This window comes from Pteropus vampyrus, unplaced genomic scaffold, assembly GCF_000151845.1.
Source record: "Pteropus vampyrus isolate Shadow unplaced genomic scaffold, Pvam_2.0 Scaffold22, whole genome shotgun sequence".
Taxonomy (NCBI): domain Eukaryota; kingdom Metazoa; phylum Chordata; class Mammalia; order Chiroptera; family Pteropodidae; genus Pteropus; species Pteropus vampyrus.
Genome location: NW_011888803.1, coordinates 11,603,058 through 11,626,167, shown reverse-complemented (window position 1 = coordinate 11,626,167; position 23,110 = coordinate 11,603,058). Strand labels below are relative to the sequence as shown.

General features: G+C 38.9%; 1 protein-coding gene and 1 pseudogene across 7 annotated transcripts in view; one reads left to right on the top strand and one right to left on the bottom strand.

Annotated features, from left to right (window-relative positions):
* LRRC8D (leucine rich repeat containing 8 VRAC subunit D) overlaps positions 1-23,110 on the bottom strand; it is a 115,345-nt gene that overhangs the window by 17,338 nt on the left and 74,897 nt on the right. The window contains exon 1 of one of the 7 annotated variants that reach the window (XM_011355619.2): positions 19,442-19,463. The exons of the other annotated variants lie outside the window; for them this stretch is intronic. The gene's annotated coding sequence lies outside the window, so the exon portion shown is untranslated. Of the gene's footprint in view, positions 1-19,441; positions 19,464-23,110 lie in introns of those variants that run through there. 7 annotated transcript variants of the gene reach the window in all.
* Positions 10,168-10,285, top strand: LOC111736823 (annotated as a pseudogene).

Sequence of the window (23,110 nt, the reverse complement as noted above, 5' to 3'; positions counted from 1 at the left end):
ATATTTAAGACTGAAGGTGGTTATTTATCTTTCACTGATTCATTCTAAAACACTGTTAGGTACTAGGGACTTGTAATTGACCTTGCCCATCATAAACTTTACGAAACCTTTGTTGTCATAAAGCCAGCAAGCTCATGCCATTTACATTTTCAACAAATATTTGGCATAGGTAATGTGACAGGTGTTGAGAATATATACACAGTAGAGCAAGACAGATACAGGTCTTGCCCTCTCGGAGCTTAAAGATCTGTCCATGCTTACCTTCAGTATTCTGGAAAAGAAGAAACATAAAGTACTAACACCATTCTGCCCAGAATTATTTAAGGTAAATAGTTCTAGTATATCCTAATCAAAAACGACAGCAAAGTATATGAATGTCGAGAAAATGATGATTGCTGAGACCAATGCAATATGCAATAAAAGTAAACATATTCATCTTCTGAACTGGAAAACTTTTGAGAGTGACAAATGTTAGAGAAGGTAGAGCACAGGATAAGGTATAACTGGGACTCTTCCGGGAAAACCAGGTGTTGATGTTATCCTAAGTATAGGCCACATGTGCTAGAACATTCTGATGTTATTATGTAATGCTCATATATAAACACGAGTCTACATTTTTTAAAGCGAATAATTTGTAGACACTTCCTATCTTAGCTATTTCACAGCTATCAATCGTTTAAAAGTAGTTGATGCTTCAGTATAGTCTTCACTGCTTTCTAATTGGGGACTGTCTTTTTATCATGAGAGTATATTGCATGTTATGATTATTTTCTAGTAAGAAATCTAGAGTTAAAAAAAAGATAAAATAGAAACCATCTAAACATCATTTCCCACACTTTTCTACATTAGGAGAGACATAGAAAATGATAATATTTGTACTGTACAAAGCAGAAAAACGGATGAAGCTGCTCACGGCTGCTGTGCCGTACACTTTGGGCTAAGAGAATGTTTTAGCAAATATGTACTTATTCTGGTAGCAGTGTGCTATGGCATACCAGCCAGGAAACTGGTCCAAATAATGCAATACACTGACAGATGTTTGTTTACACATCTGAGAGTAAAGAATACAAGAAGGGATGAAATGAATAATTCCCCTTAGAAAGAGAATAGGTTAACATTACCTTTCAGAAGATAGTGACAAAATGATACCACAAGTTGTACTGAACGTGAAAATATAAATGATGAGACAAAAAGAGTAAAAGTAAAGAGTAAAATTCCATGCTATGCATTAATCTGTAGATATGCTCATGGATATGGTACCATCAAAAAAAAATTTTTTTTTAACCACAAATGCATTAGTTGAGGATAAGAGCTACAAACTGTCCTTTTCATTTGTATGTCCTTAGCTCTGAATGCCATACTTTCTGAAAAGAAAAGAAAAAAGTAAGAGGTGTTGACTCCTACTATCTACATATGGCCACTGAAACCTTCCAAAGTAGGTCTGGATGGGTTTAAAAAAAAAATTACTTATTTACTCCCAGTACGACTTTTTAATCAACATAGTTCTTCTTTCCTGTGATAAGACTACTCAGTATCCTCCAGAAACCATTCTCCTATTCTCCTTTTTGGTAACAGATACTGCTACCATCACCATCTAGTTTAGATGGGAGCAGTGTTGTCCAACTCAGGATAACATTTCCCAGACTCATTTGCAACCAGGTATTGCTGTGTAACTGAGCTGGGCCAATAGGATGTAAGAAGAAGTGACTGTTCGCTTGGTAGTAACCTCTGTCAAGACAAGGCTACTTGATTTGGCCCTCCTTTCCCCTTTTTCTTGTTAGCTACAAAATGGGGAAGCAGGCCCAACCTTAGAAACCAAGTATGAGGCCTGCCAGTGCCTGGCTGCTCACATTAGCACTGCCGTATGAGAAGGAAATAACTATCCTATTCAAGCCGTTCTATTTGGAAGTCTCTGTTACAGCAGTGACTGGTACCATAAGTAATAAAATTCTGAACTCCTAAAAAATGCCTCTAAATAAAAGCACAGAAATAGAAAGACTCTTCTTATAGTTGATCCTTAACTCTAATGGAAGAATTTCCATAACTGCTGAAGACTTACAGTGGAAGATATAAACAAAATAATTTCATATTAACAAATAATCCATTAATGTACTTAGACATTATAAGTAATATAACTAAACATAAAACGATAGAATAGTAACCATAAAAAAACTTAAAGGGTAACACTCATGTCAGACAAAATACAATTGACAATTAAGGAGATGGTTTTATTCAGGCTGTTACAACAAGGAGAAAATTCATTAATAAGGGCTGTCTCAAAGACAAGGAAGGGTCCTGGAGTCGCATAGGAGCTGGTAAACAAGGGAGTCATTTGACAGTCTTATGGAAGTCAGGAGGAAGGATGGAGGAGGGTCTTATCTCAGAATATCTGAGAGCAAGGTACTCCTTTCTGGTTTCCCAGAACACAAAATGGTAGGGAATTTTCCAGAAACAAGGCTCCAGGAAAATGCAACATTGTCAGATCCAATTAAGAAAGGGGCAATTGGGAACCCCTCCTAGGGTATGAATGGGTCGGGGCGGGGGGGAGACGCAATGATTTTAGTGTTCCAATTTAAAAAGAATTCTATCCAGAGTACGGAAGAGGGAATGGAGAGAGAAAAGACTGGAAGAAGGAAAGTGAGTGAAAAAGTTACATCAGTTAAGATGATTTCCGCGTAAATTAAATTTTTTAGCTTGAATAACTAGGATTGGTGCAATAAGCTGAAGAAGTCTAGTGGTCAGGTCTAAGGTGGCATTACTTATGAACGATCGGGATATGGAAGAGGAGATGACCCAAGGAGAGTACCTACAGAGAAAATAGTCAAAGAATCTGGAGATCACTAACACTCAGGGAACAGGTAGAAGAAACAGATTCAGCAAAGGAGGAGAAGAAAGGGTCGGAGAGGGAGCAAGAGAACTCTGTCCTGGAAACCAAAGGAGGCAAACACTTAAAGAAGAGAGTGGTACGCAACATCACAAGCTAGTCCCGGAAGTTAAAGAAAAGAGTGGCTGCAGTTGAGTCACTCGAAACTTCAGCCTAAGCACTGAGCGAAGAAGTATGGCTCGCTGTGGGCAAGGATTAAGTGGGGAAGGGGCTGTTCGCGTCTCGAACCTCGGCTGGGGAGAAAAACAAAGCAACAGCAAGAAGGAGAGGCAAGTCTGATGGCAGGGAGTGTTTTTTAGGATAGGAAAGAAACAGGGAGGTAGAAGTTGATAATAGCAGGGTGAGAAATTAGACATGTTTTATAAGTAACTATTTCTTATTTTGAGCATGAAGTTAAATCATATACAGCAAACACATTTCTACTAGGAGCTCTGACTCAAATATGTAGCATGCTGTTACAACTAAATTAAGGTACTAAGATTAAAGAATTCATAATTTTACGGAAATTCTTAAACAGAGGTTGGATATATTGTTTGCTTTTCCCTTCAGTAAGTTGGTAAATATTAACCTTGCTAACCACCATATTACTTATCCAGTCATAAAACTTTAAAGGATCCTTTTTGGGAAAGTCTAAATTAAAAAAAAAAAAAAAAAAGCGCCTTGCAAAAAATAACTCCACAGCCCACATAACCCTGAAATGAAAACACAGCACATGGACATATGAGTAACTCCGTATATGTTCCAGTAATGCAAACAGTATCTGGCTTTCTCACCCATTCAAACTCCCTGTGAAGGCTCAGCATTAAAAGAGCTCAAGTCAGAATACACTGAGAGGAAGAAGGTCAGAAAAAATACTTATTATGCCAAAGCAGAGTAGTGGTGACAACCTACAGCAGCTTAATTTACTTCTCATTTCCCTGGCTGCAGTATGGAGGGGGAAAGATGAGGAAGGGAGGAGAGGTGGCATGTGTTGCTGGCATCTTTAAGTGGCAATCTCAGGCTGTATCTCATCATTCAACACTGAGAGTACTGCAAATACACAGGAGGAGACAGGAAGGAAACTATCCTTTATTGAGCAACCAAACACTCACATACTCGAGCTCATTAAATTGTCACATCCTCCCTGGACAGTGGTATTACTGTTCTAGTTTTACTGAGAGAGAACTGACGTTTAGAAAGCTTGAATTTGACCAAGATTGCACAGTTATTAAATTATGCCCTCCCTCCCCCAATTTAAAAATTATTAGAAGGAACCCTTAAGTGAATGAGACAAAACGCTGGTGTTCAAAGGCTGCCTCAGGACACAAGGAGCAAAGTGTAAAAAGTGAATTCACCACTTACAACAGAACTGCCATTTAACAAGTGTTATCTAACTAAAGACTATCATCATCTCGGGTTCTAAAAGCACATGCACGGACTCCAACTAACCTGACTCTTACAAACTGCTGAGACAAAGAAATAGTTTCAGCTTCATTTATCAATCAAGAAACTGTTGGTTTCAACAAGGAAACGGCATAGCTGAGCTTAGAACTGCAGAGTTCTATAATATCCAGTGCACTAGAACAGGCCCCATGAGTGTTACAGCCTCACAATTTTACTTACCTTCAGGGGTTTGCCAAGTCAGACCAAATATTCAGTATAAGTGTTTCTTTAAATTTAGGTTATGAAGATTTCCTTTTAGTCTGAATTCATTTATTATAAACTGTAACTGTAATTCTTAAAGAGTAAATAACTTGGCCCAGCCAGTTCATAAATACAAAATATGTACTGACTACGAACACAGGTACTGCCATGGCTATGATTTTAGTAATATTAAAAGAGGGCTCGGGGACTTAAACCAGAGCTAAGATCCTTACTCAGTGAGGGGGTGGGCTATTTTTACTATATTCTTATAATTCTACTTAGCCAAATAAATTTCCTTTAGTGCTTCTGAAAAGATGTACCATTGGCACCCCCATACACATTCTGTCTCTTAAATTAGTAATGAAAAAAACTGGCATTAGAGAAAATATTTTTACCTGTTATTTTTAATTATGGAGCCACTGGTTATACAATCAAACCTACCAAGTTGAATCCCAGTAATCTATATTTAGTGGCTATTTTCCATAACTATGGAGGATGAGGAGGTAGTGTGTTGCTTAAATGACTCAGGACTTTATTTACTAATCATACAACACAAGCAGAAGAAAAACCAGCTCTGAATTGCACAAGCATAACTGAGATAGTAATACCACTGCTACAAATTACAGGCCTCCTCTAAATCAGACTGTTATCTCATATAGAGCTTCCTGCCCAGTAATATCTGCCTTAATTGGTTTTCTTTCTGTTGCTGTTGAGAAACAGAGTGAGCCAGCCTAGGCAGCATCATGGGAATTTCAGACACACATACATACCCACCTACCCACCCATTTAAAGCCCAAGTGAGTGTATCTAGTTTTCAAGGAAATACTAACAAGGAACAGGATGAGAGTATATTCCACTGGTTTCAAAATAAAGCATTCTACCCCTGGAAAAAACAAACAAACAAACAAACAAAACGAAAAGGAAAAAAACAAAAAACAACCTCAGAATTATAGAAACAGGAAGCGGCAGCTGGATTTATCATCCTTCACTTCCTCTGAGAGTCACAGTAAAGAACTCCCCATAGAGACAAAAGCGATGGAGGGGTTAGCCTCCTCCTGCCTGGACCCACACCGCCCACAGTGCTGCTGCTGCTGCTGCTGCTGCTGCTTCTAACAATCCGGGTAGGCCACTTCAAAATCACGCTGCTCATCTTATCTTATAAAACTTTCTGTGCCCAGACCCCACATTGTGATAAAACAAAAAATCTGTCTAGAATTTAAATACACATATATAATTGCCCTTGGTCTTAGAAGAGCCTAGCTCTCATCTCTCCTGTGGGTCTCTTCTGGGCTTTCTTCTGCAGGCTTCAGTTGGATGATGACACACCCTGAGGGAGTGCAGCCTCCTTCTGGTTAGAGATCAGGCTTCCTTTAGGCACTTATGATTGCAGCTGAAGTGCTTCATTTCTCTTAGCCTCAGTTCTCGTATCTGTGAAATGGCAATGAGGCCATCTATTCCACAACACGGGTGTAATAAACAGTAAGTGAGATACAGACTGTAAAAATACTTTGTAAATCAAACATAAATAGTAACGGATTAGAACAGCAATATACATCTTTGTAGAAGGGTTTTTTTTACTAGTTCCAAAGCTTCCACAAACATTATCATTTCATTTCATCCTCAATATGATACAGTAGGACAGGTGGTGATGGCAGCAGCAGCATCACCATCTTCATTATCAACACTATTATTATTATTGTTTTCTAAATGGGCTAGTCTGGAGGAACAGAGTATGAAAATTGTGCCCTTGCAAGCATCCAAATCATTAGAAAACATCTCTATGAGTGATAAGTACTAGACTGGGAGGTAGGAAAGCTGTTTTCATATTTCAGGTCTGCTAATCTAGGCAAGTTCCTTAATCTCTCCAGGCAATATGATTCATCCATTTGTCACCAGGCTGGTGGGAGACAAAAATAAATTAGACCTGGTTCCAGCTCTTGAAGAATTCACTTGGAGGCAAGGGTGGGGGATGAAAAGAAGTGACATACAAACAGATTAATTACAATTAGTATTTACTTAAAATACAGAGTATGAACAAAGCGCTGTGGGATTACAAAGCAGGAAATGACTAACTTTGGGGGACTCATGGAAGAATTACTCTTATTTGTAAACTGGGAAAAGAAAGAAATCAGATTACATACTTATTGACGTCCCTTTTGGGGCTAAAATTCTGAGCAAACTAAGCTTAGAGAGATTGTCAGCAAAATCAATGTACAGCACAACTCCTCTTACACATCTGCTCATAGCACACACACAATTTAAAATAATTTACATATTTTAGTGCTGGAAAACGTATTTTAGAAAAGTTTGAAACATAAAAATATCACTCAAATACAAATCATACTGTAAGTCTGTGGAAGTTTTGTGGAAGCTGGGTCTATAGTTAGCCCTAGGTGTAATAATGACAAGACTAGATTCTAGAGCCAGACTGGGTTTAGCTTTTGAGTTTACCAGATACTAGCTGTGTTACGAGGCAAGTTACTTGATCTCTCTATGAAATGGTGGTGGGGGGTAGTAGCAGTAGTAGTAGTAGTAGTAATAACAATAACAATAATAATAATGATGATGCTACCACCTACCTCAGGTTTATTGTGAAGATTAAACGAGTTAATACAAGCACTTAAAACAGTTCTTAGCACAAAATAAAGGCTGTATGAGTTAGCTACTGTTGTGATTTGTGAAAGTGTAATCATTGGCATTTTTGGATTGCTTTTCTGAAAATATTCTTTTAAGCCTGGAAGTTTCTGATTTGGTCCTATTCCACAATTTTTACTTCTTAGAAATTTATAGAAAGTGATGAAATGTAGGTTGTCTGCTTCAGAAATATACTTCAGCAGAACTTTGAAAAAATGTGACACACTAAGAATGATTTAAAAAAACTTATTTCCAGTGTCAGATATGAAACTAACACAGACAATACAGGTTTAAGGAGATAGAATCAGAAATGTTTGTGTTTCAGAAAACTGTAGGCCTTTAAAGTCGAAGTTTTGAATGATATTTTAGAAATTACAGAAAAGCAGAAAATGAAGAGGGAGGGGCGCCCATACTCCCATAAGATTTCTATTGTTTTAGTTTTAGATTTAAAACATAATTTATAGTACTTTAATATTATAAGCATTCAAGGTAATATTAAAGATGCGAATTTAGCCACTCAGCAAAAAATATAAACATTTAAATAAAGTTATTTTTACTGAATTCACACAGAATTTTAGCAAATTATCTGGACTATTAACAGTATTTTATTATTATTAGATAGTACCTGTCAGGTGAAATGGATTGTATACAGATAAAAGTAAACATCTGTAAATCAAACTGGATGTTTTAATTGGCAGTATTAGCAACACTCACCAAACCAAAAGATTCTGCATTTAATATTTAATATATTAAACAACAGTACTCCATTGGCTTTCGACCAACATCAATACTGACTGACTCATGGGGCCTGTGGTTTTTATCTTAGTCAATAATGCTTTGGTTCAAGCCTCAAAATTAATCATTAAAACCCGCTGCTGTAAAAAATGTTTACCAGAACCCCAAAAGAATAGAGAGGCAGGATTTTTATCATACTCTTATTACCTTCTGGAAAGAATGGGTGCTTTTTCTCAATACCAAACAGGTTTTCTTTGTGACTATTCTTAATGCTTTATAACATAGCCATAGGAAATGTAGCAATATAATTCAAGTTATAAATTACTGAGATTCAAGTATGTGCCAGGCTAATTGAGAAAGAGGTTTTACAAAGACTATTTATTTGGTACAATTCCTATAGGCAAATTATTTCCCTAATTTTAAGGGTGAAAAAAAATCTTAGAAATGATAGGCAACATCCTCATAAAGTCACAGAGCTAAAAACTAGTATACAAGGAAGCAAAACTACACACACACACGCACTTTTGCAGGTTGTCATTTTAGAGAAATATAAGGAAGGAAGGTATTCAAATATCCTTGATGAGGTTATTGGATTATTCCACTTAATTCTACTAATCAGGAATTACAAATGATACGATAGAATAAACTTATAAATGCTGTTGTGGACATATGGTCAAAAATTTAGGAATAAACTTTACAGGAACAGCAATTTTAGGCACCCTTATAAGGTTAAAAGACCACTCTCATCTAACCAATCCTTATAATCAGAATTAATTAAAAACAAAAAAGTACAGTGATGTTAATAATTTTATAGAAAATATTTAAGATAGGGTTCAACATTCAAATAATTCGGTGCCATTTATTAAGTTTCTATTATGTACTAGGAGTTTGTATTAAGTTTCTCTAATGCTCAGAAAATAGAAGAAGATTCTTTCATCTCTTCTTTTAACTGCCTAATTTTATTGTGTGACCTTCTGATATATTTGGCGTAATGATTTCTATATCCTAGATCAGTGGTCCCCAATCCCCGGGCCACAGACCAGTACTGGGCCACACAGCAAGAGGTGAACAGTGAGCAGCTGGCAAGTGAAACTTAATCTGTATTTGCAGCCACTCCCCAGTGCTAGCATCACCATCTCAGTACCACCTCAGGTCATCATGCATCAGATTCTCATGGGAACACCAGTATCTGGAGCCGAAAATGTTTGGGGACCGTTTTCCTTACCTGTGGGGCCACAGATGATTCCAATTAGCAAGTTTCCAGACTGCCCTGTCTTTTACTGTTTTTGTAATAAAATATTAAAATTATGTAGCTAGTGCAAGTACTAGGAGGGCTATTACTTTAGGCTCATACAAAAGAAAATTTAACAGTTAATCCTTCTAAGAGAGTTTTATGATTAACATGACTATAAAAACACCAGGTTCTTCCAGGAGAAACTATATTCAGTCAACCCCCTTTTCCCAAAACAATTATTTCTTTGGGTATCCAAAGTTCTATTTCTAGAAGAAATAGCAAAGCTCTACTGGAACTCTAGTTCTGACACTGACTAACTATGACAATTAAAACCTCTAGGTCTCAGGTTGAGAAGCCTATGTCAGATTGTGTCTTAAAATCTAAAGTCAAGCACATCCTTCAAAGAAAGCCATTTGCCTCTCATCCCCATCCCAAGGCAGAAAGCCATTTGCTTCTCATCCCCAACCCAAGTTAGCTGCTCAGAGTAGCTGAGTCTCCATACTACTTTATTCACAGTTCATTAGGGTAACCATTAATATATTGTTTGTTTACCCAACAGACTGTAAGCTATTCCAGAGGAGAAACTGTGTCTTATTGATCTTTGCATATTTGTCATCTAACAGTTAGGTTCTAATTGCTTGGTATACAAAAGCTATGCAATAAATGTTTATAAAATAAATTCTTCAGATTTACCCTATGAAGCATTTATTTGGTACCTTTTTTGTTTGGACCCGAAGACCACATTCCAGAGTTATACTAAAGTTCCCACCAATAAATTATCTGCAATTTAGAAATAGGGCAATCATGTGTGATAATGACTAATAATACAAGTTTAGCACATTTTAAGTCATAAGTTTAAGTGAGTTCTATAAGAAAAAACATTCCCTTGGAATTTAAGATCTCTAAGATCCTGTGATGCTTTAACACTCTGTGACCTGCATGGCAGAGTCTTGCCATTTTTTCTTCCTGTACTCTTCCTCTATTATGGGAATAAACATGTATCATGCTTATTTTTAATAATTCAACTGTTTAGGAGAAAAAGTTATTTCAAAAGGGTGTCTACGGCCATGCCACACTGAACGTCCTCAATCTCGTCTGATCTCAGAAGCTAAGCAGGGTCGGGCCTGGTTAGTACTTGGATGGCAGACCACCAGGAATACCAGGTGCTGTAGGCATTAAAAAACAAAAACAAACAAACGACAAAAAAAGATCAGTGGTTGCCAGGGCTGGGGGGAGGGAGGAGTGAACAGGGAGAACACACATGTACACACAAAAAGGGTAGAGACCAATTCAGAGCTAGAACAGACCAAAACACTTGAAGAAAAGCAAAAGAAAAAATGTTAGCAAAGTTTAACAAAAATTTTTAATGGGGTGGTGTAAGTTAAGAGTGAGGTTATATCAGGCCAGGGCAGGGTAGAGATATATGGTTTTTGGCATGAAAGTGTTTAGCTTTCAAGTTCCAAAACAAAATTTCATGTAGGACTTGTCTGATCCTTGTTATTTATTTTTCCTGTTCATGCACATTCCTAGCAGTTAGGAACAAAAGGGAGTGAAGGCTGTTGGCACTTGTGTATAAAGACACTGGAGGACAGGAAGCCCAGTACCTGAAGGATGGCCAAAAACCCCTTTGGGACCCTTTGTGCTCTGAATGTGACAGATCACAATAGCCTCTCTGCATGAATAAATGCTGACAGGTTTGTAGAGAGGAGCTTGAGTTACCCACTCTTTTGTGTTTCTTCTAAAGTAATACCTGAGTCAAGATGAACTGGGATTCATATTATAAATCCAGATTCCTAGGCTCCACCCAGACCTACCCCTTTCTACTTGAGCCCCAGAGATCTGCCAAAGAGCCTCTGACAGGCTGGAATGCAATGAGCAACAAAGCAAACTAAATGCAGCTTAGAAGCCCTTGCCAGCAAGGCTGAGCTGAGATGATGCGGCAGGTGAGAGCAGTGACCCTTTACTTTTGGAGTCATTATTCTGGTTCTTACCCAGTGGCTACTACGAATGCACCCACATGGACTGGTCTTATCTCAGAGCCCATCTGGGAACAACATGGAGTGGGTAACACAACTTGACTTGATACTGGGGGCAGGTTTTTCTGAAGAAAGCCAGCCCCAGGTCCCGCTTGACAACCAGCTCCCAAAAGTTTGGCTGAGGACACCAACCAAAAGGTCGTGGTATACTTTAAATCTATAAAAAATTCTGTTCTTTGTAAAAAGCACACAAGTTTGGGCCAAGTAGAAAAAGGAAGCTGGGTGGGAGGTGGGATTGTGGGGTTCTGTTAGTTAAGTACTACAATTCAATTTCCAAAGCTATGAAATTAGTACTAACAGTAATAATAATAAATTCCCATCAGTGATGACAGTAACTTTACCTTTTTCTATTCTTCAGCAGCTGCGATGCATTTGCTTCTGTTTCAGCTGACTGTCGCCATGCAATATATTAAATTTAGGGTAAAATTTACCTTTGGGTGTAAGTCAAATACACCACCAGATATTTGGAAAGCAGTACCATTTGGCATTTTTCTCTGAAGATGAACTGTTCCTCATCAATTTTTAGTCAAATAAGGATTAATTTTTTAAAGCCTAAAAGTGGTGCTTGAAAGAAGCTTCAGATGTAGGAAGGGAGCCAGAAGCGAGAAGGGATGGCAGCCAGTTATAACACCAGGGAAAAATGTGACAGCCACATATAATGTGCTTCTACTCCACATTTAAAGCTTTAGCTAAAGCCGTGAAGAAGGGCAAAGGGCAATCACAGCTGTACAGATGCCTTATCTCCCTTCCTCACTGAATGTACCTGGTAAGTAGGGCCAGGTCTGATCTGCCTTTGAAGACCTCACAGCAGGTGCTGCGAGATGACTTTTATTCACCCTCAACTTGGAGAGAATTCTCCACAGTAATAGACCTGGCCTCTCTCTTCACATCCTCCTTTCTCCTTCTTTGCTTTGGGATCTGCCTGCCTGCAGAGATGGTGAATTCTGGCCTCCTCTCTTGTTGGGTGGTAGGCTCTCTCTGCTGGTTGCCAGCTTCCGCTGTCCTGCTATTCCAGAGAAAGAGTGGGTAAGTCTACGTGATTCGAGAATGAAATTTCAGAAGGCCCATTTGGTGGCAGACCCAAAGCCACATTCTCCAAAAAAGCATTTTCAGTAATACAGATGATACTTTGCTGTCCATCAGCCTGACTCCTTAACTGCTCTCAACTGCTTCTTAATTCGTGCATGGAGGAAGGGTTATTTATGCGTCCCTTCAAGAGTGGGTAGACCTCCTTGCTTTGTAGTTTTTAGTGACTATTTACCGAAGAAATAGATACACACACATATAATATATATGTACAATGTTATATATATATATATATATATATATATATATATGTATATATGCAAATACACATATATGTATGTATACCTATACATGCAAAAATGTGGTAGGAAGGAAACTAGGATCATCTGTTTCGTCTTGTTCATGGGTAGGTATGTGACTATATCCTATGCCACCAAATTCTTGGGAAAGTAGTCCAAAACACAGTATCTAATTTCTGTGTGAATTCTTAGAGGAAAACAATTCATCAAAAATATATTCAAAAGAGAAATAGCCCTATCAAAAATATTATTGGTGGCTTAGCACATGGAAATGGGTTTTTGACCTATGAGGATCATTAACCACCTGGGAAGTTTCTTCTAAATACTTTATAAGCAAAATGACACAGGTGAACACTTAACCCTTAGCATGATTTCTTTGTGTGTGTAAAATAAACCTGAAAGGCACCATGAAGTTTCTTTACAAGCTCTTCCCTATTTTCACAACCAAATATTATATACTACCGATCCTTTATAAGAATTATTAAAAACCTTCAAAATAAAGTGTTTCCACGTAAAAATTCAAGTAGCTAGCTATTTGTCTGCTACTGAAAAAGCCAACCATAGGTAGAACCATAACAGCAAGGATACTGGACAGCTAACAGAGCGATTTTAACATGTGTCATCATTTTCATTCATCCTCACAACTACCTTGTGAAATAGGTGTTATCACCAACCTGAAATTAGGGAATAAAATTGTGTTCAAGAGTTTCAACTTCCAGCCCAAGATTACTGAGCTAATTAATAGTGGTGGCACTGGGACTCAAACCCAGGTAAGTGCTGTCTATGAACTCATGACTGTGGGGCTGGGATGCTAAGTATCTATATCCTTCCCTGCAGCACTGTAGGAGTAGCAAACAGAGTTGCAGGTAGAGGAAGCTAGCCCACTGAGTTCAGATGCCCCCGATCTACATTTTATATTCCTGCAGTCTTTTTAGAGAAGAAATGTGAGTGAACTCATTTCATGTTATTTCCTTCTGTCCTTTCCCTGGGCCTGACCCACAAAGACAGAGCCCAGGAACCACATCAGTGGACAGTGGATATCTCTAAAAAGTTTGAACTATATGTTGAACTATAGGATCCTCCATTAACACCAAAGAAAACCTGAAGGTCCAATTTTCTCAAATTCCTCAGTGTTCAGATGGTCGTTTACAGCGATGAAAACTACAGCTGAGCGTGGGGACCTTGAAGGAACCAAGCTGAGGGTAAAATGCCTTTGGCTTTGAAAGAAGTATGGGGGTGGGGGAGGGTAAAAGACATCCTTCCAGAGTGCTCAGAAAGGTATTTCTATTGTCAAGTTTTCATCCTGCCCCCTCACCTTAATTCTTTAGGCCTCACCTTCTCTGGTTCCTGGAGTAACAACAACAGGCTTGTATCCTGTGTAGGGGAAAGCTGGGTGCTCTCAGGCTAAACTGGGAATTCCATGATAATTACTCTCAGGGGCAAAAACAATGAATAACTGGTGCCTCCCAGGCTACTGGAATCATTAAATAAAATGACAAGTATAGATGTTAGATACCAGAGTTATTAAGAGACTCTTAAAAGTATACTTATGTTTTAGAAGAAATCGATTCAGAGCTAACTATAAAATTTCTAGGCTCAACTCAAGGCATCAAATTAAGAACTCCATTCAAGGGAAGTAATAGATTGAAATGTTCAGTCTACAGCCATGCCACCCTGAACAACCCCAATCCCATCTGATCTTGAAAGCTAAGCAGGGTCGGGTCTGGTTAGTTACCTGGTTGGGAGACTGTGGACTGGGTGCTGTAGGCGTAAAAAAATAAAAAATAAGGGATTGTAAGCTGACAAGGTCCTTGAAATCTATGAGGTCAACCAAGGGATACCTTGCCTACTGAAGTGAAAGGACATTCCATTGAGATATGATACTTCAAAATGTCTAAAATTTAAATGCAAATAAAAAAAAAAAAAAAAAAAAAGCAGAGAAAATAATCTTTAACATTCTGAAGGAAACCCTCTTTCTTAAAACAAACCGATCAACGCCACCAGAATCCTGAAAAGACACATTTCACTCTATGGTAATCTTTAGTAAAAGGCGAAAGAGTTATACAATCTGAAAAAAAACCAGAGCATATGAAAAGACACTTTTCAATGTAAGTAACTGCTTGCTTGTAGAGTGAGAGGAGATAATACACCTAATACCATCCTTTCTGGCTAATCCTGCCATTTCTCTCAGTGGTGAGAACAGTATCACCTGAGTGGAAATTATACTTGGCAATGTGATACTGTGTACCTCAGTGAAAAGGAATGCCTATCAGACGACTTTTATTTTGATCAAATAGGGCAAAAAAAAAAAAAAAAAAAAAAAACCTTTGATGAGGAGAATTTAAAAGACGGCATGACTAAAATATATTTAAGAGGAAGACTTTCTGGAATTTCCTCTTGTTACCAATTCGAGCAACTTCCTTCTTGATGGAAAGCTGCTCAAAATCAGTTCTTCCTCTCCTCCAACACAAAATGATACTACTTTCCCTATGCTGTCCCCAGCCCTCCATACACTACTCAGCCCTTCTTCCTTAGAACATGCAGTAGTAGTACCGTAATGGTTAAGTCACCACTCAGGAATCACAGTGCTAGGGTAAAAATTCTAGCTCTGCCATTAATTAGCTGTATGACCTCCAGGCGGATTCCTGAACATCTCTGTCCCTCCCTTTCCTCACCCTAAAAGGGAAAAAAATAGCACTCATCTCAAAGGCCCTGGTGAGGATTTAAGGAATCCATACTTACACTGCATTGAGCAGTACCTGTCACAAAATAAGCACTCAATACATTTAACTTTGATGACGCTGATGACGACGATGACATGGGTTTAACCAGACTGTGGTGAAAATAAGGAACTCGGGGCTACTCACAGCCTCTGCAGAAAGCCATGTGCTCCCCTAGGCAACCACACAAACAGAGTCCACTAGAAAAATGACCTCGTATTCTGTGGGCTCAGGAGACTAAACTTGGTTTTTCTTCTCAGCAGCTACAGCAGCTTATCAGAAGGGGCAGGCTCAAAGGACAGAGGGCTTGAGTCTGGAGAAACTAGTTTTGGGCAGCTCTAAGAATGGGAGCAGCCAGCAGTCCACAATCATGGGATTCAGAATTTAGAAATAAAGTAACAGGTCACTCAGATACCCACATTTTGTTAACATTGTAAAACTCTCCACCACCTTTCTGTCAAGGTCCCTTCGGCAGGGAGCACCTTTCAGAAACTGCTCTGCCTCTCTGTTCCTATAGCACTCCTTCAAATATTTATGGCCACTTTTGGCATTTAATCATTCTGGAGAATAACTATGTCTCCATTCGTCTGTACACTCTGGAGGAGCACGAGGGTGTCTTATATTCTTACGTCTCTCTTCCTGACTTACTCTGTCCCAGGGCCTAACCCCACCACAGAAGTGTTCAGCTGGAAAGCACACAACAAAATAGACGGCCCCGAGAGCCCGTACTGCAGAGATGTTACTATACTAAAATAAGCACACACATGGCGACTAGAGAGTAAAGGGCACGGAGCAAAGCAGAATGCTTGCCTCTACCTCCTTGAGGCTTTAGTGAAAACACTGAGTCCAAGAAGTTCGGAAGTAGAAGTTTAAGCCTTCAGTGGTCCTAAGTACCGAAAAGAGTATAGTGTTCCTCCAAATAGAAATTAAATTAGAATAACAAACCAAAAAAATAAGAATAAGGAAGTCAAGCAAAAGTCTGATTTTTTCCTCATGATGACTGCTTGGATATTTTTTAAAGCAGTAAATATCAAATCCTTCTAAAAACATTTTTGAGTAGTGCTTTTGCTTTGCAGGTGCCCTGAATGCACGTGTAGTCTTCTCTTTGGTAATCTAGCCCTCTGTGGGTACCAAAGGGTTTCCTCCGGATGGAGAGGCTGGCATTAAAGAATGGAGTCGGGCAAGGGCAGGAAGGGGGGGGGTGGGGTGGGAAGAATGGAGGAGACAGTGGGAACCAAAGGGGAGGGGCAAAGATGAAGAGAGTCAGAGACTGGGCAATGACGCAGTCAGAGTAAGGTTAGCGGCTTCAAATCCTGCCAGCTTAACTCTAGAGAACTTCAGAGGTGATCTAAACCCAATCTTCTCCATTTACAGGTGAGAAATTATAACCCACTGATGATGACTTACTCAGGGCCGAAGCTGACGGTTTGAGGCAGAGCTGGAAGTGAAGCCCAGACCTCCTTGCAGCCTCCTTATTGTTCTTTCCGCTCAGCTATCTCCTTTACACTTACAGGGAATGGGGGATAAAGGCTCAGACAAATAGCTCAGAACTCAAGTAGCCATGAAAAACTCTGCAGTCTCCCCTGCCTCAGCACCACATGTTGACAGAGTCAACAGAATAGGCAAGAGAGATTAGGCTCCTGGTTATCACACTGTTTTTGATGAAGCCATTTCTCCTTCTGATAGGATTCACTGGACTAGAAATGTATGGTCACATTCTGTTTCCCAGCCAGGAGGAAGTCTGGCTGGATCTGGCTCAGGCTTGATACTTCAAGATACTTATGCACCCCTTACATTCCTTGCCCACCTCATGGCTCCACTGGCCATTGCAGAAGAAATGAAATCCCCACTGGATACCTGGCTTTGTGATATTCTTGATTCCTAATAGAATACGATTGTAAACAATACAGGCTGAGGATGACCCATGTAAACCAACTGAGGCAGCTGCTTAAGAACGGTCTTAGGGATGCTGCTGTGGTTTTGCTGGCTGTAAAATCGGGACTGACACACTCTTGCTCAGTGCTTTGCGTGGTTTGTGGACCATCTCTTGTTTTAATTACTATTCAGACCTCTTGAGCTAAAAAGGCTTTCTTTATAAAAATCAGCCTCCTTCCTTTGATAGAGACTTTCTGTAAGTACTATTATGCTTCAATGCCCACCTCAAGTGTTAAACATATATGGTTCCTTACCTAGACAAATGTTCTTTTTAATCATGGGATTTTGATGATGTATATAAATCACTCAATCTCATTCCTGTTCCATACCCTAAACACTCACTCAAAATCAGGCAAATGAAGAGGGAAACAGATGATGACTGTTTAACCTCTATCTCTTGCCTTCTGTCCTCCTTTGAATCGTCTCCAAGGCATCCTACTCAATAAGAAGTCATTTCCTCCCACGGAAAGCAAGTGAGAATTGAATAAAACACCTATTAGTATCACAACACCCCTCCTTCCAGGTTCTCATCTACAAGCCACTCTGTTCCCTCTGCCTGGAATATCCAGCTTTCTCTGATTCACCTTGTTAACATCCCCTTTGTCCGCCATCAGCACCTGCAGGAAGCCTTCACTGAATTTCTGTGCCAACAACCCAGCTCTCCTATCTTTCCTTGATGTTGCCAGAGTGTCCTGTGCATTTCTGCTCCGCCACACCCTTTTACAATGACCAGGTTTTTAGCCTATGTTGTTCACTAAAGCTGTAAAATTCTCCAGGGCAGGGATCATAACTTATTCATGTTGTTTCCCCAGGTAAACGAACAGCACCTGGCATACAGCAAGGCTGCAACACACATATAGAGTTGTAAGGCATTGTCACACACATTCCTTAACTGTATTCTCAAAGTGACACACAGACAGGACTTGTTGGTCTTATTTTACAAACAAAGAAACTGAAGTTCAGAGAGATTTTATTGGTGCCCCAAGGCCACCAGTTCTGGCACCTTCTGGCTCCCAGGCTAGATTTTCACTAGACCACATTATAATCAGTTAACTATACAAGTTCCATAGAGAGGATAAAAGGGAAAGCATGATCCTCTGATGAAGGATATATATATAGCACAACCTAAGACAAGACACACAAAACTTTCAAATATGGGTAAAGTCATTGTTCTGAAAGAAGGAACAGTGATCAGATACGGAGATGGAGTTTACACAAACTCTTTTCTCAAGGACCTTTCTATCTATCTCAAAGCTCCGCAGAAATGTCAGTTGGCACAAATTAGATACAAACAGAAGACCATCTGATTAAAAAGGTCATGAAACAAACTATCTCTGGTTAAACTGCCAACACTGCCTCAGACATTTTGAAAGAGCTGGACCTAGGACAGCTGCAGTGGCTGCCAAACCAGAAGTAACTCTGATGTGGCAGATTCGCCATTAAGGCTCAGAGAAACAATAACAGGCAGGAACTGGGGCAGCAGGCAGGATGGGGCTGGTTTGGGTCTTTGACCCTTCATGATCCTCTTGGAGCACCTAAGCCTTTCCTCAGCTGAGGAAAGTAGTTTGCAGCACAGCCGCACACCCTCGGATACCATGAGGCAGCCTCTAAAAGGTATTTGCAGCGGAAGTTAAGATGACAAGCATAACCGGAAAATCTCCTGGGCCCTTTCTTTTCCATGTGTCCATCAAAGTTTAAAACTCTTAAATGCTCAGCACGGGGTAGAGGGGGTGTGGGGGGTGGGGGAGCGCATTGCAAGTGCTTTTGAGTTACTTAACATCAACTCTTCTAGAAATAGAAGCAGAACATTCCTCTACTATTTCCTTGACTGGGAGAGTTTCCAGCTTCTTCTACTCAAATATTTTCAATGACAGGAAAACTGCTACCTGAGAACGAACTTTGGAATTGTACCCTTAGAGCATGTGAATGTTATAGTTTATAAATTATATCTCAGTAAAGCTATTTTGTGTGTGTTTTAAACTTTATTTAATTTTGGGAACAGCACTTATTATAAGAAAGTGTTGTTGGATTAACCTGTGAAATTACCCTCACTATAACATTATACCTACTGGTTCTAGCTTTGCTACTGGGGCAACTCACATTTAAGTCTAGTTCCTCTTCCACTTGACTTTGGATTCAAGCATACCCAGGTTTGAATCCATTTACTATTAAGTGACTCATAGCAAATGATCTCGCTCTAAACTTCAATTTCTTGATCCATAGGAAGTGAAAGTATTTCATTTGTAGGATTTGTGAGAATTGGAAAGCACCTAATTATCTGGGACACTATAAGATGCTCAGTGAATAATGTTTACCTTCTCTTCCCCATTAATGGGGAGTGCAAGTCTTCCTTGCAAAGCTCTCCTTTTTAAGGATAAACATCCACGTTTTTAGCAATCCACAGATAATCATTCTTCATCAGGCTGTGGTTTTTCCATTCTTCACCTTCCCAGTTCTCCTCCTATGAACTCCCGATATTTGACAAATGTCTTTAGTGTCCTCACTTTCACGGTATCAGTGGATTCTGGTACAGAGAATATGGTAATGCCATCAGCTGCTTAGTGGCTCATATTAAATGTGTTATAAGTTCTAGGAACCCAAGATTTTCCCTCCCAACATCAGTTGCCTGTGGGCACTAAACCATGTAGAGAGGTCTGGCCACACTGCAGAGAGGATGAATCATCTTAATTCAGCTTATTGAGATTAAGTACAGAAATTAGTTGGAAATACCTTGTTATCTGTTCTTCTGAGAGAGATGACCTCCAATTAGGACACCATGACAATGCTATTCCTTCACTGTAAGCATCTAAGACCATACTGCACCTTGTCTCATCTCTGACCTCTGTCATATTTGCCCCTCCGCTGCCATCTGTGAGTCTGGCTTGGCAGCATAGAACTGCAGAAATCCAAGAGATATGGCTAAGGCAGACAGGTTCAAATCATGGAGCTCCCTCTCAGAGCAAGCTATGTGACTGGGCGAGTCATTTAACTCTCTGAATATCAGCACCCTCCTCTGTGAAAATAGGAACGCAGCATCTTTCTACCAGGGTTACCATGAAAATTAAGTGATGTGTACAACAAAATGCATAGCCCTACTATGTAAAAAGTATCCAAAAAATAGAAGAGTAATTACTACCATCACCACTCTGGTATGGCATTTCCCATTCTTAGACTGGACTCAGTCCTGAATACTCATCTATTTGGCTAGGGTCCTGATCTCTCTGCTTAGTTCCTGCTACCTCTGTCCTCCAGGTAAAGTAAAACCTGTTTCTCATATAGGAGGTTCCTCCAGGCCCCCACCATTTCTCACAGACTGACTCTCTCTAAGCCCCAGAGTATGGATTTCCGAGCTCCTATCAGCACCTGCTCTGTATAAAGTGAGTCAGAAGTCAGGAGACCTATGTTCCAGGTCCTGCTTCGCCACCAGCTCTGTGATTTGGGGCCTGCCACACAGACCTTTTGGATCTCTGTTTCCCCTTCTGGAAGACAATGTTATTAGACAATCTGATCTCTAAGGTCTCTTCCTGACCCAAAGTTTTATGACCCCCCCACCCCAACCCTATATCTTCTGGTCTCTTCCACAATGTACCCTGTCCTGCCTTCCCAGTCACCAAAGGAGAGTCCTCAAGTACTGACCCTCTCCCCACAGTCTGACTTCTGCCCAAGTCCTACAAAAATACTATTAGTGGCTAAATATTTATAAGGAGCCACTTAAGATTTTCGGAGGGAAGTCTGAAAACCTAAAATTCATATATATATATTATGTTTATTAGAGAATGTATTTGTAAACTACATTGAGATTGTATTAAGACTATAATGCCTACTAATGATTCTAACAATTGCCTGTGAGGAAAAAATGTAATACACACACTGTGCAAAATGTTCAATAAACATTTTCTGGCATAGCTTCCTTCTCCTGAGATTTCCCATGGAAATGTTATTCCACAGATCTGGGGATGATACTCTGGAGTGTCAGACTCAGGGACATTCTATCCTGGGCCTTATACATTATACACGGACGTAAAATACTTGAAGAAAACGTCACAAAGAGATCACTAATCATTTTTAAATCATTTAAAAAATATTAGGAGTGACTAATATTAGGAGTGACTTTTTTAAAAAAGAGGTCTTTTAGGACATCTAAAAATAATTTAGCTTCCAAAAGTTCAAGGTCTCAACAACTTTTCAGAAGCAGCTCAACTGCTGTTTAAAATGAAATATATCCTATACGAAGAGAAAGTTGCAGACATGAAGATATTTTTAATACTTTTAAAAATTGTGTAAGTCAAATCTGTTTATATAGAAAATTAGAAAATAAAGATAAGCCAAAAAGAATGAACATATACATCTTTATATAAAATTTTCAAATCAACATATACGCTACTTATAAGATACATGTACTATGCAGAAAAAAATTTCACTATACATATATTTACAGGCAGTTTTTTGAGGTTGCTCAGGGCTAAATCAGGTTGCTTTTGAAATTTAAGCAGATATTTGGGATAACATTACCTAGCTGTGAATTTTTCTAAGCTGTTTGCTTGTTTATGATAGTTGAAGAAAACGTACTAAGTTTGTGAATACGTAGAGATTGGAAACTTCTAATAAGAAAAACAAATTTCAATGCCAAACAAATCTAACAGACTTCATTATATATTCAACGAGAATAGTAGGCTTATCATTTTGGGGTAGTAATGTAAAAGTTTACATATGCTCCCAGTATATTTGGTTATATTTTCAAGACTATAATAATTCTGCTTTTCAAAAATTTTCATTACATTATTATACATGTTGTTATTAATTACCTAGCATGCCTGTGTCCTCAGACAAGCAGTATATGAGCCAGTTAACACTGTTCACAATAACCACTGAAACACCAGCCTGTTCGCTCACTGAGTTATGGGTTGGCGGGGCAGAGGACACACTTGGGTCCTGGGGCTAACAATGAAAGGACTCAAATATGTTGCAGGGAATACATTTTTTCCTTTTTCCATTGCTTGTTCTTTCTGAACTTGACAGAGCTTTCCCTAACATGTAAGCCAAGAGCTTCTTCACCTATGATATATGGGACAGCATGTATCCTAAGGAAAGGACATAGACAACTATTCAAGTGGATACTTATATTGCCTTTATGAAAATATACTTATGTCACTCACATCCAAAAAATAATAAGTATAAATTATCTTTCTATAATTTGGTTGACTTAATATTGTGCTGATAATGTGTATACAACAAGTTTTATCCTCTTGGCTTACTCTGTTCTAAATTCACTTTCAGCCAGTTCGTGCCACCATACTTGATTATACTATCTACTTCCGAACCTAAAAGAACACGACTTTGACCAATTTACTAAAAGGATTTAACTTACTTCTCTCTAAATTTCTATCTGAAAGAACGTTTAAGAAAGGGACCATCTGGATTTCCTATGTTTTGAAATTTAACACTCAGAGATAAACAAGAATTAGATACTTCTACTGTACATTCCAGTCATCTTCTAAGCATTTCCTTTCATACTCTTGTGCTACTGATGCCAAGAATGCTATACACTTCGCTGACTCTGAGATAAAGAGTAAAAAAAGTGAGAGATGACACAGAGATACCAAGCACTGTGCTTTCAGTGTATATTGCTCTGATGAGAGTTCTGAGGTAAGGGTTCAGCATATTTTACTCTTAAGTTCATTTGGAAAGGATCAGCCAAAAACTCAAAAAAAAAAAAAACATACTTGCAAATACCAAGACACAACAATCCAAACTAATAACTCCAGATATACATCTACCAAAACTTATTTTCCAATATGTTCTATTGAAAAGACTAAGAAAACAATTTATATCATCTGATTCATACCAAGTCTGTAATTATCAAAAGGTCTCCAGTCTATAAAAAACCTGGTGCATGTTTCAAGGCACTATTTTACACTAGATATTAATGTGTCCAAAACAAAAACCCATTATAATACAGATGGGTTTCCTACTTATGAAATATC